Source organism: Austrofundulus limnaeus, unplaced genomic scaffold (genome assembly GCF_001266775.1).
Source record: "Austrofundulus limnaeus strain Quisiro unplaced genomic scaffold, Austrofundulus_limnaeus-1.0 Scaffold19, whole genome shotgun sequence".
Classification (NCBI taxonomy): Eukaryota; Metazoa; Chordata; class Actinopteri; order Cyprinodontiformes; family Rivulidae; genus Austrofundulus; species Austrofundulus limnaeus.
The window spans coordinates 1,604,231-1,609,096 of NW_013952421.1; the positions used below are offsets into that span (position 1 = coordinate 1,604,231).

The 4,866-nt window shown below is 47.7% G+C and overlaps 1 long non-coding RNA gene across 1 annotated transcript in view; it reads right to left on the reverse strand.

The window, feature by feature from the left end:
* The window catches only part of LOC106514268 (uncharacterized), a 43,971-nt gene extending 39,393 nt beyond the window's left edge, over positions 1-4,578 (reverse strand). Inside the window, exon 1 of the long non-coding RNA XR_001309875.1 lies at positions 4,542-4,578. This is a non-coding gene — a long non-coding RNA (uncharacterized LOC106514268). The remainder of the gene's footprint in view (positions 1-4,541) is intronic.
* Positions 4,579-4,866: the final 288 nt, after the last annotated feature.

Consider the following 4,866-nt stretch of genomic DNA (forward strand, 5'->3'; position numbering starts at 1 on the left):
AATTAAATTTAATTAATTACTTAAAGGCCCTGTGATGGACTTGCGACCTGTCCAGGGTGTACCCCGCCCCTCGCACTGTGACTGCTGGATATGGGCACCAGTGACCCACGCAACCCTGAAAAGGAAGAAGCGTGTTCAGAAAATGGATGGATGGATGGATGGATAATTACTTAAATTTAAAAATTGATTAGATCTAAAAATTAGTTAAACTAAATTAAAAATGTACTGGTAACACACATGAATAGGTTRTGTACCAAATGCTTTTTTCGGAATAGTAAATTATTTTTTCAAACAGTGCCTGTAACCATCCATCCATCCATCATCTTCCGCTTTATCTGAAGTGGGGTCGCAGAGGCAGCAGCTTGAGCAGGAAAGCCCAGGCCTCYCTTTCCCCAGCCACCTCTTCCAGCTCTTCTGGGAGGACTCAAAGGTGTTCCCAGGTCAGCCGAGAGACATAGTYTCTCCAGCGTGTCCTGGGTCTTCCTCGGGGTCTCCTCCCAGTTGGACATGCCTGAAGCACCTCCCTAGGGAGGCATCCAGGAGGCATTCTTACTAGATGCCAAACCACCTCACCTGGCTCCTCTCGATGTGGAGAACCAGCGGCTCTACTCTGAGTTTCACCCCGGATAACTGAACTTCTTACCTTATCTCCAAGGGAGAGTCCAGCTACCCTGCGGAGAAAACTAATTTCTACCGCTTGTATCTGTGATCTTGTTCTTTTGGTCACTACCCAAAGTTTGTGACCACAGGTGAGGGTAGGAACATAGACTGATTGGTAAACAGAGAGCTTTGCCTCACAGCTCAGCTCCCTCTTCATCACAACAGACCGGTACAGAGTCCGCAAAACTGCAGAAGCTGCACCGATCCGTCTATCAATCTTACGCTCTATTCTTCCCTCACTAGTGAACAAGACCCCAAGATACTTGAAATYCTCCACTTGAGGCAGAACTTTACCCCCAACCTAGAGAGAGGAATCCACTCTTTTCCGACTGAGGACCATGAACTCACATTTGGAGGTGCTGATCCTCATCCCAGCCRCTTCACATTAAGCTGCGAACCGCTCCAGCGAGAGCTGAAGATCCTGGCGCAATGACACCAACAGAACCACATCATCTGCAAACAGCAGAGATGAAATCCTGAGGCCACYGAACAAGACTCCCTCCGCCCCCTAGCGGCACCAAGAAATTCTGTCCATGTAAGTTATGAACAGAATCGGTGACAACAGGCAGCCCTGGCAGAGTCCAACTCCCACTCTGAAGAGGTCCGACTTACTACTGGTAATGTGAACCAAACTCTCGCACTGCTTGCATAGAGACTGAATGGCCCGTAACAACGGGCCCACAATACCAAACTTGCGTAGCACCCCCCACAGTGTACCTCAAGGAACACGGTTGAATGGCTTCTCCAAGTCCACAAAACACATGTAGAGTGGATTAGCAAACTCCCATGACCCCTCAAGGACCCTAGTGAGGGTAAAGAGTTGGTCCAGTGTTTCACGGCCAGGACGGAACCCACATTGTTCCTCCAGAATCTGAGGTTCAACTATCAATCAGACTCTCTTCTCCAATACCCCTGAAAATATCTTACCAGGGAAGCTAAGGAAAGTGATGCTCCTGTAATTGGAGCACACCCTCCGGTCCCCCTTTTTAAAGAGAGGAACCACCACCCCAGTCTGCCAATCCAGTGGCACTTCCCCCAATGTCCATGTGATGTTGCAAAGGCGTGTCAACCAGGACAGCCCCACAACGCCAAGAGCCTTGAGGATATCAGGGCAGATCTCATCCACCCTTGGAGCCCTGCTGACCTGGAGCTTTTTAACTACCTCAGTGACCTCAGCTCCAGTTATGGACAGACCAGCCCCTAAGTCCTCAGAATCTGCTTACTCCATAGAAGACGTTCCAGTGAGATTGAGAAGTATTCCTTCCACCTCTCGACGACAGCACTGGTTGAGGTCAACAGCACCCCACCTTCACTGAACACAGTGTTGATGAGTGCTGCTTCCCCCACCTCAGGCACAGATGGTTTTCCAGAATCTCCTCAGAGCCAATCGAGACTCTTTGTCCAAGGCCTCACCAAACTCCTCCCACATCCAAGCTTTTGCCTCAGCAACAGCCAGGGCTGCAGTCCACTTGGCCTGGCGATACTCAGCTGCCTGTGGAGTCCTACCAGCCAACAAGGCCAGATAGGACTCCTTCTTCAGCTTGACAGCCTCCCTTACCCAGGGTATCCACCACAGAGTTGGAGGATGGCCACCGTGAGAAGCTCCRACAACCTTGCAGCCACTGCTCAAGGCAGCCRTTTCAACGATTGTGGTGTGGAACATGGCCCACTTGGACTCAATGTCCCCCATCTCGACTGGCATGTGGCTGAAGTTCTCCTGGAGGTGTGAGTTGAAGATCTGTCTGACGGGTTCCTCTGCCAGGCCTTCCCAGCAAACCCTCACTACATGCTTGGGTCTACCGGGTCTGACCGGCATCTTTCCCCGCCATCTGATCCAACTCACTACCAGGTGGTGATCAGTTGACAGCTCAGCTCAGCTCCTCTCTTCACCCGAGTGTCCAAATCATGCGGCCGCAGATCAGATGACACGACTACAAAGTCAATCATTGATCTGCGACCTAGGGTGTCCTGGTGCCACGTGCACTTATGGACACACTTATGTTCGAACATGGTGTTTGTGATGGACAAACTGTGACTAGCACAGAAGTCCAACAACAGAAAGTTCAAGTTCAGATTGGAGAGGCCAGTCCTCCCAATCACGCCTCTCCAGGTCACACTGTCATTACCCACATGGGCATTGAAGTCCTCCATCAGAATAAAGGAATCCCCAGCTTCAGCACCTTCCAGCACCCCTGCTAAGGACTCCAAGAAGACTGGGTTCTCTGAACAATCATTTGGTACATAAGCACAAATGACCATCAGAGCCTATCCCCCAACCCGAAGGTGCAGGGAAGCTACCCTCTTATCTACCGGGGTAAACTCCAATACACAGGCACCAAGTCAAGGGGCTAAAAGTAGACCCACACCAGCTTGGCGCCTCTCACCATGGGCAACTCCAGAGTAAAATAAAGTCCAGCCCCTCTTGAGGTGATCGGTTCTAGAGCCCATGCTGTGGGCTCCAGAACCTAGATATAGTTGGGCTCACTGAGGTGAGCCCAACTATCTCTAGCTGGTACCTCTCAACCTCACACACAAACTCAGGCTCCTTCCCCACCAGAGAGGTGACATTCCATGTCCCAAGAGCCAGCTTTGGTAGGCCAAGGTCAGAGTGCCAAGGTCCCTGCCTTTGGCTACTGCCCATGGCATCATGCACCCGACTCGTATGGCCCTTCCTGCAGGTAGTGGGCCCACAGGAAGGCAAACCCATGTAGCTCATTCTGGCTGAGCCTGGCCAGGTCCCATGGGTAAAGACCYGGCCACCAGGCACTCGCCGACGAGCCCCTCCCCCAGGCCTGGCACGGTAACCCACGTCCGGGCAAGGGACACTAAATTCTTTGATTTCTTCTGTCCATAAGAATCTGTTCAATCATTCTTTGTCAGACAAAGTACCTGTAACACGGCTGGTTAAAAAAAGTTAAAACACAGTAGCTGAGTTCWCCTGAAACTCCTMAGACTGAAGTCTCTTGGAAGAGAGACAAAATGTTTCATTAAAGAACAACCCATCCAGAGGAACTTTGTTTTTTCTTATTGATTAAAACACAGTAGCTAATGGGAAGAAGTCCTTCATTGCTATACTCCGCATCCTCMTGCACACTAAATCACTAAAGTTGTCTTCTTCATGGAAATGCTTGAACTAACTATAAACTCTATTTTCTCCTAATTGAGGCTATTTCAGAAGGTAACAGGTAAGATTTTAATTGTTCATTAGCTTTCCACAGAACCCAATTTAAATAATATCTGTGTGGTCCCTTTAAAAATAATCTAATTTGTTGATTTGTGTCAACAAAAAAATCCCAAATTGTGACTTTTMTTTTAAAGCACAGCTGTAACAACTATATTTAAAGTGTGTCCCTTTAAGTTCAAAGAGTAAATCCTTTGGGGGTCGAGTGCTATGAATTATTTGCAAGGGAAAAGGCATGATGCATCTTTTAACATGTGCAGTCATTCCAGAGTGCAAAACCTACAAATGTCATGTCCACTTAAGTTCAAAAGTAATTGGTCAGGCTGCACAACAAGGCACTGGGGTAACAAGGCAGTTWGCCACTGTAACAGACTCAAATGACTTACTGAGCAGCATGTCGGTGAGCTAATAGACCTTTTCCTCTCAAGGAGAAGCTGCAGTTTTATTTTATCTTAATAAATTAAGCAACAAAGGTGCAACTTTTATTTAACCTGAAACATTATTTTCTTGCAGATCTGTTAAAGCTGTTATGAGTTGACACAGCTAAAGAGAAACAAAATCAAGACAATCCCACATTTATCCTGTTACAGTGCCTAATTGATGTTAAGAAATATGAATATCACATTGGAATATCACACTGGACAAATCTAGTTTCTGAACACAATCTGCTATTCTGTGTTTGCAAAAGTATGACACTTACCATTAAAAGGGCAAACGGGGGATGGTGTGGATTGGCGTTGGCTCAAAGAGCAGAAACTTGGCCCTGTGGTGCCCAACAGCTGCAGGAACCAGGGTGACAATAAGGGAAGCAGGTGATGAGCTCCAAGTTGCCTCCACCACTTTGCAGCCTGCAGTGGGCTCCTCCACACCCACAAGGTATTTTATGTCAGATGATATCAAATACAGCTCAGATCACAATACAGACAGATTTCAGTTTAAATTTAGGTCTTTATCAACTCCAGTATTGAGTTTTCGATGCAGCCAAAATGCTGTATTGTTAGAGTTTTACATGGAGAAGCTAAGAA